Source organism: Sprattus sprattus (genome assembly GCF_963457725.1).
Source record: "Sprattus sprattus genome assembly, chromosome: 18".
NCBI lineage: Eukaryota > Metazoa > Chordata > Actinopteri > Clupeiformes > Clupeidae > Sprattus > Sprattus sprattus.
Window position 1 is genome coordinate 3,483,473 of NC_137916.1, and position 13,265 is coordinate 3,496,737.

Below are 13,265 nucleotides of genomic sequence, written 5' to 3' on the forward strand. Positions count from 1 at the left end.
TATGCGAGGTAATTGACCTAGCTGGCTACGGTGTTTTGGTTAGCTCAAGCTAGCAATCTCACAGATACAATAAGTGATAAGCTCTGCCCCCATTGTCAGTAATCTTGATATTCTGTGGTGTTTACTGTTTTGTTTGTATTTAAGTGAAACACATGGTGTAAATGTCCATCCATTAAACTTCATTTCCAGATGCAGTAAGATAGTAATACATATACTATTGCATGCTTTTGAAATAAAGGCTTCAATTAATTGAAAAATGTATCCCTTCTGCTGAAATATTTGTGAATCTTTTAATCCCCAGCCCTTTTTTACAGTGTGTGGTGGATAAAATGCATCTAAATTGTGGTCAATATTAGCATATGTATTGTAAGCTTGTGGGCCGAGGGGGGGGGGGGGGGGGGGAGCTGTGGCACCGACCCATCACAGACAGTATACCCACCACAGAAAACTAGACTACAGCACTGCGCTAAAGGTATAGGCTACCTTCAGTATTTCGTTGGTAAACCCTTTGATCAATGTTCTACGGTTATCTTTTTTTGTACTAAAACGAGGTGGGCTTACTAGGTTTAAATGTGTGACCTAGCAGACCAGTGGGCGTTTCATCAGAAGGTGAATGTACGAAAGATGATGGTGGCGCTGAGCTGTGACTGTGAGAAAGTTACTAGCACTTGCAAACTTACTAGAATGCTCACCACACATGCATTCTTTGAACGGAGTTAATAAAAGCTAACTTTCTAACTCATTCAAGACCAAAATGAAAGCGATATATGCTTGCATATAGGGTTCTGATTACTTCTAAATGTAGTGTGTTTGGCTTACATCCTAGACCAGCCATCTATGCTTGACATCACTTTTTAACGTAACTAAACACATTTAACCTAGCTAAATCAAACTGCCTGTCAAACGACACCAATTGATAATTAATTTGGACGATAAGGGATGTCGAGATCACCAAGCCAAACGTCTAAGGTTAAGGAGAAGACACAAACAGGCACAAACTCTAAGATGTGAACACCCACTCCAGTAATTTCCTTCTAACCATCACTTAGAGAGTTAGCATTGTTAGCTAGCCAGCTAATGACCCATCTGGCGAAAAACACCAAAACTGACCTTAATGCCCGACAAATGCTGTCGCCTCACAGAATCCAGACACTCAATTCATATTCTCCTTGACAACATAAATGACACGTGTAGGTCAGTATCATCCAGTTGTATAGGCAAGCAACATACGACGCTGCGAAGCAAACTGCGTCGAGCAAAAAGAAACACCGAAGAAAATACTGTAAATAGCAGGGATATCTTCTGACACTCCGCCAAGGGAAAATAAAACAAGTCTGCCCTCTAGTGCATTGGAGTCCAATGGCTGGGGTTCTGACTATGGAGTGTGCGGATCATATAGTCAGTGGGCTGAGACCGTCTATCTTGCTTAGTTCTCGAGTTGATAGTTACCCTGCAGCTGTGAAGCTAATTCCAGACAACGACACCCGAGGTTGCTTACGTCTTGTTGTCATTGAAACGCACGGTCTCAAATAGTTGCCCTGAAAATTCGCCCGATCAAAAAACAGAGACTTTACAACGATATGTTCGCCAAATGTGCACGAAACGAAGGTGGAAACAAAGCAAATACAGTTTGGTGTATTTTTATGAATCCATCCTTAAAAAAATGGGCTTCACAGCTGGACGGTAAGTATTAAATTCACAATTCGGGGGTCCAGCCCACCACCTAATACCTGCTTTCATTTCTTTAATACTCTCCCCTATCGCCAGTTTGGCTTCCAAGATGTGCTTTGGAAAGCCCTTCGATGTTTTTCGGATAGTGCCACAGTAATATGTTTTATTATCCAGAAGCTCTGTCACCAAGGGAAGTGAAGAAAAAAAATTGTCTGCATAGACACGATAATTTGCCCCCAGGTAACTCTGCAACAAATCCATGACAACCATGTGGGCCAACCCTTTCCCGCTTGTGCCATCCTTGCCATCCTTGCCTGTGTAAATTTGGAATGAAAGACAGTACCCTGTCAGAGAGTCGCACAGGCACCATATTTTAATTCCCCACTTCACTGTTTTTTTGGGCATATACTGCTTCCAGCGAAGCCTGCCATCAAATTTGATCATTGCCTCATCTACAGATAAGGATGGCCAGGGACTGAACATTTTGGAGAAGTTGCTCTGTAGGATCTCAATAAATGGCCGGACCTTTGTCAATTTGTCAGTGGTGTCTGACACACCACTGCACTGAAAATACTGGCAGATGGCCTCAAAACGGTTGCGGGACATTCTGTCAGCAATAAAAGGCACACGTACAGCAAGATCCGTGCTCCAATAATCCGCCAGACATGGCACGCGGTGGATGCCCATTAAAATATTTAGGCCAATAAACGCTTTCATCTCCTCCTCCGTCACATCGTACCATGTGGCGGAGGGATTGAGAGATGCACACATGTTGGTACATATACACAAATTTGTGAGGAAACACATTCCCACAAGCTGCAGCAAAATGCCCAGGACATTAGTCACAGCAGATTTTGGGCCAGGTTGGACAATACATGGCTCGATGGAGGGAGATGTCAGAGTTTGCGACCAAAGTTCTTCATCCAGTTCTCCTTGCACTGCTCTTGGTCCTCTTCCTCTCCTCCCCCTGCCCACTCCACCTCTTGCCCATGCACCCCCTCTTGCTCTTGCCCCTCTTCTCCCTCTCCTCCCTTGCCATTGTCCTCTTCCCCTCCTAACTCTCCCTGTCATTTCCACCTTTTCCTCTTCAACCTCCTCCACCTCTCCTACCACTTCCAACATCTCTACTTCCTCTTCCTCCTCATTCATATCCGCTCCTTCCACTTCACTCTCATCTCCTGAGCTATCTGACACTTCATATAGATTAATCTAAGAACAAAAAATATAGAAATATGAGGAAATGATAGCCTCACCAAAATAGTATAAACATTATGGCAATACATGATAAAAAGGAGGGTAGGCTACTATTGCTAATGAGGCAGATGTGAGAGAAGTGAAAGTGGCCTATTGTTAAATCTAGGGGCAGATGTCAGTGATAATTGCTTAGATTTTCTTAATGATAATTTACAACACTTAGTAAACAAAACAAAAAAAGGTGTGGCATCCAACATGGGCTTGTAGTCTTGTAAATCACTTAGTGTAGGCCTACAATAACAGGGAGCATGAATCTATCTATATACTTATAGAGTTCCTGCGCCTGTCGTCATAGTTGCTGGTCGCGTGCCGAAAAACGATGGGCGTAGCCATTTTGGCAGTAATCGCGTCAGTTATCTGACAGGCACTGACTGGCAGTCATGGCTTCAGTTGACTGTCATTTAGCCGTTGGGAGTGATTAACCTATGTATGAAATTCAAAAAATATAAATTAAGGTTGAAAATCACAGCCACTTAGGTTGGGTACGTTCAAAAACACAAACTAGCAAGTTACAGATGCACTGCAGTAGCTACCCAAACATGCTAACGTGACACTGCCGTACCTAGTCAAGCTAATAAACAAGCAATGCTAACGTGACACTGTCTATCAAACTGGGATCATTTAATACTTACCCTTGCAGTGATGATGCCGAAGTTTTTGGATGCAAGACTCCACAGTCGAAGTTGTGTTACGAAGCCGGACTGACACCATTTATAAGCCTCCAACCCTTTGTATGCTCTGAGGGAGTCCCCAGTATAAACTAAGGGAAAATTGAGCAGATAGCTGTGGATGTCAGCGTAGCGCAAGTCAGGTAAATATATTCTTCGTTGTAGGATGTTATGCTCTTGAAAAGCACCCCAGGAGCGTTATATGGGTCACTTATATTTAATCTCTGTAATTTTGGCATCATCACTGCAAGGGTAAGTATTCAATTATCCCAGTTTGATAGACAGTGTCACGTTAGCATTGTTTGTTTATTAGCTTGACTAGGTACGGCAGTGTCACGTTAGCATGTTTGTTTATTATCTTGGGTAGCTACTACAGTGCATCTGTAACTTGCTAGTTTGTGTTTTTGAACGTACCCAACCTAAGTGGCTGTCATTTTCAACCTTAATTTATATTTTATTTATTTATTATTATTAGTTATATACGTATATTCGCTCGGTATGAACTCTTCAAGGCTGGCGCCGGTCGTAATGTTTACTGCCAAAATGGCGTCCGACAATCAAAAGTCACGTGACGCAGGAGCTCTATAGATGTATTCATATCTACTCATCCATCCACGCATCCAATATAATGTGCCCGTGGGATCACATGACGTTAGGTACAAAATGTCAGGTCCCTCCCTCACCCCTCATTAGTCGCAGACAGTGATTCAGGCAGACGGATGGAGGATATCAGGTAACCCGTTGATAATATAGCCAAGGCCTGTATGACAGTCAGGTTGTTGACCAAAAATGTAAAGTTTATCTTTCTGTACCCATCGGTTGACCAATAAAAGTTTAAACAAATCCGAGTTATATTTTTTTATGAGCTAGCCGCCCCAACTGGATAACCCAGTGCTACAACTGACCCAGTGCTACAAGTTGGCTATACACCTGGACAAATGCCCCTACACTCATTCCAATATCGTATATGGATAACAGAGGATGTGATTACAGTATAAATACAGTTAACAAGTTATCTTTGAGTCATCAATTGCGAGCAGGTACGATACACCGCTAGCTAGCCCACCCCATCGTACTGCTTGAAAATTATAAGCTGTGCTCGATAGTTAGCACAAATAGCTAAACCTATCAACTTTCGTTGGTGACAGCCTCTGATGAGAACAGCGATGTATTTGTTCAGTGTGTATTCATTGAAAATGATTAGTTTACCAGGCACTTACATCTATGTCATCCAACATGGGAAATCCATGTCCTAACTCATGTGAGTTATCGTTGGTACACATCATTATGGTTTCTTCAAGGCTGAAAATTCGCGATCTTTTTGGTGCTGACATATTGACGAAATGACTTATTATGTGATGAAGTCTTGAGCTGAGGTAATGATATCAGAGGCTACAAAGTTACATTCTTTGCAGCGGGAAAGTGAGTCATATGTAACAAATAATATAGCTTGTGTTTCAAAGAATTAGCTGGAACAAGTTACTTTCATTGGGTAGGTAGATATAAGATAGCCAGTGACTTCAGGCGAACTCCGGCTCCCTCCGTGGTGGACATGTTGTCAAGAGTCAAAAGTGTGTATTAGGCTTGAAGGTAACATTCAGAAATAACTTGTTTGCTTGTGTTTGGTCATTATAACATGCTGGCCGGCCAAGGCCGCTACAGGAGAATAGAGAACGGCCGTTACGGGGTACAGAGGGTTAATGTTGGGCAGTTGACGCTGGGTCAGTGTTGGCCCAACGTTGGAATTCCAACTCCAACTGTAAAAAACACAGAGTTGGAATTCCAACCTTGGGCCAACGTTGTTGAACCAACGTCAACTGCCCAACCATTGCATTTTGACGATATTGGTTGAGCTGCTGACGTTAGTTCAACGTTGGCCCAAGGTTGGAATTCCAACTCCGACGTTGCCAACCATTGCCGACGTTGGGCCAACCTTTCCCTGCTATCTGGGTATTAACCCATTAAGGCCTAAAGCGCCTGGAAATAATGCCTGTAAAACCTATAGGCGATTTCAGAAAAGCCCCCAAAACCTGAAGTTTTTCTAGAAATTCAGCAATTGTGTCAACGCCTACTACATTACTGATTTCTCAGCCCCTGTAACAGATAGGAACACAATTCAAAAAGTATTTGAGAGCTTACACCTGTGGCTTTCATGGGAATTTGAATTTGTATTTACAAATATTTACAATATTTACATACACCTTCTCAAAAGTAAACTAAATATGTAAAAGTGCAGGATCAGCACAAAACAGTAGAAAAAAATGTAATAAGCTATATGACAAAGTATATAACAAAGTGAAATAAAGTATATAACTATATAATTATAAATATATAATTCTTATAGGGAAAGTTTTAACTTTTGATTTGTTTACTTGTTTTATTATGAGCAGAAGGGAATACGATTAACATCTATTTTGTTGTCCGTGTAGTTTTTACATACCAGGGATATTTAATGCTCATTTGGACACTATGGATGGAGAATGGACCTGACAGTGTCAACCTCTGAGTTGTTTACTTGTTGTATTATGAGCAGAAGGGAATAAGATTTTGATCAACAATTATAACTATTTTGTTGTCCATGTAGTTTTTACATACCAGTGATATTTTTATGCTCATTTGGATACTATCACTGAGATACAGATGAACTAGTTTAGTGTCAAATATTCCATTCAAAGGGAAAAAACAGGAATAATTAAAATAAAAAACCAAACAAATTTCAAGTACATCTTATTTATCAACTGATAAATACTGTATGCTGGGCTGAAATGGAAGGCAACCAAAGCATTCACTATAATAAAGTCAAACGAGGATTCAGTAGCATTAACTGATTATAAACATCATTCTATAGGGACTGATTATTGTTTTGAAATACTAGAATATATAGTAATGCAAATAATAGAGAGTTGTCGATATAATTCGCTCGTTCACACTCGCTCACTGGAGAAAGTTTTAACAACATAGCAAGCTAGCTTAGTGTTAATATAGCCCTCTATGATACCATATTCCCTTTCATTTACCTCGAGTAAACCTACATTTAAGCAAGTAACAATCGTTAACAACTACAGATAACCATATTCTGTAACTACCAGTACTCACAACTCACTCCTTGCCTAATTTACTTTGAGCTATAATCCTGGCTGTCGCGGAGGAGACGTTACTTAGCAAAGCGAGAAAGCCAACGATTTTTAAAAAAAAAAAACCCTTATACAGAAAAAACGACACAAACGCCTTCCCGGCCTTAAAGGTAGAATGACGCAACAGCGCTCCCGGCTTTAATGGTAGAACAGCGGTAATGCTTTCCCGGCTTAATTGAAATAAAAAATAAATGAAACGGACATAACAACATTTCGGCTGATGTTTTAAGTTTAGGTTCTTTAGCCAATTTCTTTAGCCTAGTCGTCTTTAGGCAGTGGATGAATGCTGTACCATTTCGGGCACGAACACTCTAATTTCTTTTTTGGCTTGTGGTCAAAATAAAACTCCAATTTCAACCAACTGTTTAGTTTCGTACTGTTATAAGTAGCTACATCCGCGAACGGCACACGTTGTTCCCAAACTTTTTAAAGCCATAATATATACCAGACACAGCTGCGATGTGATAAGCCTCCACCTCAACCGTACACAGAAGACTGTTCCCTGCACTGATGTTGGTGTTGGAACATCAGCTGTGGCCTTCAAAGCATCACAGCCATACCTGACATCAACACCAATTAAGAGGCCAAGTAAGAGACCTCGCTTGGATGAGGAAGAGGAAGAGGACAGCCCTTTTGAGGGAACTTCCAGTATGGACTTAGGAGAGCCACATGACTCTACCTATGACCCTGATGACTCAGTCACAGTCTTGACTGAGTCAGAAGATGTGACGTGAGTGACTTAGTATTTAATCTAAATCACATGGATAACATTCCTACACTTATTTTATGATACATTTTTTGATGAAATCTTTGTCTTTCTAATAGGATGGAATCCAACCCTGTTCATAAGACACCAACATATATTGTCTATGAAAACTGCCTCCTGGAGCTGTTTGAGCTGAGCCCTATGTGTCAGCGGGTGACAGATGTGCAAAAAAGAAGGGTTGGCACATTCCTCTCTGTAGAACAGAAGTGCCCACACTGTGAGTTCTACAGAAAATGGAAAAGTCAGCCTATTCTTGGTAGCACTCCTGTTGGGAACCTCCAACTGTCAGCTGCAGTGTATGCCACTGGTGCATCTTTTTTCAAATTGGAAAAGGTAATTGTTAATTGACTTTACTTTTATTCACAACTAAATTCACTTGTAGTAATTAATTGAACATGGAATACTATCATCTGAATTTTCTGAAGTGAAATTATATATACAGTATATGCGGTCATTTGTATCTATACACACAATCCAAAAAGCAGTACTAAAGAAAAGAGCCCTGTGTCTTTTTCAACCTCAGATATTCCGGGCAATGCAGTTGAGTATGTTTCAGTACGACACATTTCGAAGGCACGCCCGGATGTACAGTCCTGCTCACCATTATTGGCACCCCTAGTGAATATGTGCAAACAGGCTATGAAAAAATATGTATTTGCTGTTATTCCTCTTGGTCCTCCACTCAAAATATTCATAATTATCTTACCTTTTCATTGAGGTAAAATAATTGAAAGAAATTTTTGACATTAAATAAATATTTTTCTCCAAAACATGTGTGCCACAGTTATTGGCACCCCTTAATTAAATGTTTTATGCAGCCTCCCTTTGCCAAGATAACAGCTCTGAGTCTTCTCCTATAATGCGTGATGAGGTTGGTGAACACATGGCACGGGATCTGACACCATTCCTACATACAGTATCTGTCCAGATTCTGAGGTCAACGCTTGTAGACTCGGCTTCAGCTCATCCCACAGATTTTCTATGGGGTTTAGGTCGGGGGACTGTGATGGCCATGGCAAAACCTTTATTCTGCGGTCGGTGAACAATTTTTGTGTCGATTTTGAGGTATGCTTTGGATCATTGTCCTGCTGGAAGGTCCAACCACGGCCCATTTTAAGCTTACTGGAGGGGGCTGTTAGGTTTCCATGGAGTCCATGATACCATGTATCCTAACAAGATGTCCAGGGTCTTTGGAAGAAAATCAGCCCCACAACATCAAAGATCCGCCACCATACTTCACAGTGGGTATGGGGTGCTTTTCTGTATGGCTATCTTTCTGTCTACGCCAAACCCACCTTTGTTGTTTGTTGCCAAAAAGCTTTATTTTGGGCTCATCTGACCATTTCACTCGGTCCCATTGTAAGTCTGACTTACATTTGGCAAACTGTAGGCACTTTAGTTTGTTGTTGATTGACAGCAGAGGCTTTTTTCTGGCAACCCTCCAAAACAACCTGTGGTGATGTAGGTGGCGTCTGATGGTAGTTTTGGAGACTTTCTGACCCCAAGACTCAACTAATGTCTGCAATTCTCCAGCTGTGTACCTTGGAGAATATTTTGCCAGTCGAACCATCCTCCTCATGGTGCGTGGGGTCTATGTACACACACGTCGTCTTTCAGGCTGATTCTTAACATCTCCTGACGCTTTAAACTTCTTTATTATTTCCATGATAGTGGAAATGGGTATTTTTAACTGTTCAGAGATTTTCTTGTGTCCATTTCTTGATTTGTGCAGCTCAACAACTTTTCATCGCACATCGTCACTGTCTTCTTGGGTATTTCCCATTGTGATGAATGACTAATGAAATTTGGCCTGGGTCACCTCATATTTGTACGCCAGTGGAACAGGAAGTCATGGTTAACCTCTTAAGAGTTCATAATTAAACAGGTGAACTTAAAAATGTAAAACATGACTGGAAATATACTTCAGTTAGATTTCAATTATAAGATTGTTCTAGGGATGCCAATAATAGTGGCACACATGTTTTTGGGAAAAATATTTATTTAATCTCAACAGTTGTTTTTTCTTTCAATAATTTTACTTCAATGAAAAGGTAAGATTTTTGTGAATATTTTGAGTGAAAGACTAAGAGGAAAAACAGCAAAGACATATTTTTTCATAGCCTGTATGCTCATATTCACTAGGGGTGCCAATAATAGTGAGTGGGACTGTATAGAGGCCGCAATCGTGCACAGCTGGAAAACCGCACAGGATGGCATGTTGGACAAGTTATGCCAGCAACAGAAAGTCATCTTAGGTGGTGACTTGAGGGCTGACTCCCCAGGTATGTAATACTGACAGTTACTTTTTAATGAAAATATCTTTGTTTAGACAAAGGGCTCCTCAGAAAACAACTTATCATACAAGGACATTGTGCCAAGTATGGCACTTACTCGATGATGGACCAGAAGAACAACCATATTATTGATCTGCAGCTGGTTCAGGTGAGTCACATAAACTCCAATGTCTACACTAAGCTAGGGGGGGGGGGGGGGGGGGGGGGGGGGGGGCATGGTCACAAACTGAGGGAGGAAGATAGTCATGACTACTGAAATAATGAAAATGCAATTAAATAAATTGACAAACAATAAACATTGTTTGATATGTGAACAAAGTACAGAAATAAAGCTGGTCTATCATTGCTTTATAATCAGAGCAATGAAGTGGGAGGGAGTTATCACATGGAGAAAGAGGGTCTGAAAAGGAGTCTTGCCCTCTTGGCGGCACGAGGTGTGACATTGGATTGCCTTGTCACAGACCGCCACCCTCAAATCCAGAAATTCCTGAGGGAGGAAAACATCACACACTACTACGATGTTTGGCACATGGAAAAAGGTATTATTTCCTGTGTGTGTACCAGGTGGCTCATCAGGCTCAGAAAGTCCCTGTTCACATGTGAAAAATCTATGTTGGTTAATCTATGTATGCTGTCTCCACATACCACTTTGGTTCATTATCAAAGTTTTGGAGCACATCAATAATGATCACAAACTGGTGATTTCCTTATTCTATAATCGGAGCAGAACATTTTCATAATTGGCAATTAATAAATACACTCACTCATACAATACATTGAAGGCATGCCCTGTTAGTAACATTATTTAGACCTTATGTGGGGATACATTTTTCAATGTATAACATACATTTTTATAATTAATTTCTGAGTTGTATGTGTTTTGTTTATTTATTTTGTCTGTTTTGTTTTGTTATGGTTTGTTTATTTATTGTTCATCTATATTGTGTACCCTCAATCAGGGCATTGCTGCAAAAGAGCCCTGTGCTCAGTCAATTCTCCCTGAATAAATAATGATGATGATAATGTGTCGGTGCATGACTAAAATGTAAATTTGTATCATTAGGACTGGCCAAGACACTTGTCAAGATTGCCCAGAACAAAGACTGTGAAAAACTGAGGAAGTGGCTCCCCAGCATAGAAAAACACATCTACTGGGTAGCAGCTACCTCAACATCAGGGCCAGAGAGAGAGGCAAAGTGGACCTCCATCCTGAACCATGTCCAAGACATCCACTCCCATGATGACCCTCTCTTCCCACAGTGTTTGCATCCGCCACGCATTTCAAGGGACAAAAGCAAATGGTTGAAAGCAGGTATGTTCACCCAATTTGCATTGTAAATGTAAGGCTTGTGTTTATCTGTACATGTACATGTATAAACACATTTTTTTTTTTTTTTTTTTTAAAGGGACACCAGCCTTCTTCAAGTTAGAGAAGGCGTTGACTAACAGGAGGGTCCTGAAAGATGTGGGGAAGCTGAGCCCTCACTACCAGACCTCGTCGTTGGAGGCTTTCCACAGCCTCATTCTGCGTTTTGCGCCCAAAAACGTAGTCTTTCCTTTTCTTGGAATGTTATGCAGGTAACAGTACGATCATTTTTTCAAAGAAATGTATACCTATTATGTATTATACTAACTATTATACACCCATACACACATGCTCTTATAAGTATTATTTTCTCCCCAAAGACTCAATGAAAATGCTGGGCGTCCCCAAGCAACAAGTTCAGCTGGTGAGCCGCTATTTAAAGTGAACCTCCTAAAATATAAGAAGGGCGAGTGCACTGCAAAGCCTCTGAAAGCAGATCCAACCTTCCGTGAGTGGCACAGGCTTTATTTCAAATTCCACAAAATCAAACAATGTACAAACAGTATGTGAAACATAAATAACATAACATTAACTTCTGTCTTTTTAAATAGTCTTCATAATAAATAGAATAATATAATTACAAAATAATTATAAAATAAAATAATATACAAAAATGTGCAACAATGCAAAAGTTTTGGATAATTTTTTTGTATTACAGGGTACGTGGATAACCTCTTGGACCTCATCTTTGACGAGGTTTTTCAGAACCCGGCCCCATATGTGAATGAGCTGCTGAAGATCCCAATACCGGCCTTTCTCTCTGCCCAGTTTGAGAAACCTGACAAGCAGGAAGTTATAGACCGCTATGTGTCCAGGTTCAATGGAGGGCAGGTCTGAACCCCGTATACCTTCCCTGTGCATCAGGGAACACTGCGTATCTGGAGCACAACGCAAGAGGGCAGGACCACTCTGATTCTTCGGCCCAGATAGCCCCAACACCAGCTAACAAAACTTCTGTACGCCAAATACCTGTAACGTCTGAACAAATGTTACACTGTATTTAGAGAATAAAAGGTTACACACATATATAAAGTGTTCCTTTGTTAACAGTATGGCAATTGATGGCACAAAGTGTAATTTTGTAATCAATGTTTTTAATATACCTTTGTATTTATAAAATACCTTGTATTTATTACCTATGTACCAGCCATTACATTTATTAACTATGTTTAAAAAGCTCTATGGCATTCATTCTAGCAATCTTTCTGACAATAAAAGTGTATACACAGTTTTGTGTGCCTTCAGTGTTTGATAAGTCACATGTCAAAAATTGACACGTGTAAGATGAGCAGTTAGCAAAGTAATACAGAGGGAAGGGTAATTTATTGTATTTTTATCCTCGGTCATATTTGTATTGCAGAAATGACTGATAACTCATGCATACAAAAAAAAAACACGTACTGCTCTAATCCTCTTGCTTCTTGCCTCTTGCTTTATGAAAGTTCTAATTTTCTGTATTCCTTTTTTAACTCATTTAGAAATTGGCCAACCTGTGACGGAATCAGCCGTCAAAGTTGTGGGTTTGGCCCAAAAAGCTCAGAGACAGAGTGATGGTTCAAATATACTGTAAGTTTTAATATCTTTTAAATATCCTGGAAAACGACTTAGCCTCTCAATTATAAGAGGACAAACAGCAACAGTCATTTTCACACCGGGGTTGACACGAAAACGTCTCGGTTACTTACGTAACCTCGGTTCCCTTAGCTAGGGACCAAGACATAACAACATGGGACGTGACGTAGTCACGGATCCAATTCGAAACACTATTAATTCACGCGGGAAGGCTGAGATGCGTCAATCATCTTCTGAGCCCGCTCCCTCAGGAGAGCCTGATGCATCTTCGTTCTCTTGGACAATTGAGCGTAACATAAAACACACCCACTCCAAGGAAAAGGGACACTGTACACGCAACGCTTGTTATGTCTTGTTCCCTAGCTAAGTGGCGCGCACTGGGCAAAGTTTATTCAAGCGCTCCTCCTCCGCCGAAGCGATAGGAGGAGGCGAAAATACTGCCAACTCAATTACTTGATTTGACACAACTTTAGGTGTGTAAGCAGCATTCGGTCACATAACCACTTTGTCACCAGCGATCGCGAACTGAAGGCACGATGC

General features: G+C 40.7%; 1 protein-coding gene across 1 annotated transcript in view; it reads right to left on the reverse strand.

Annotated features, from left to right (window-relative positions):
* ext2 (exostosin glycosyltransferase 2) overlaps positions 1–1,247 on the reverse strand; it is a 34,493-nt gene extending 33,246 nt beyond the window's left edge. Inside the window, exon 1 of the mRNA XM_080856517.1 lies at positions 1,111–1,247. The gene's annotated coding sequence lies outside the window, so the exon portion shown is untranslated. The remainder of the gene's footprint in view (positions 1–1,110) is intronic.
* Between the last annotated feature and the right edge of the window lie 12,018 nt (positions 1,248–13,265).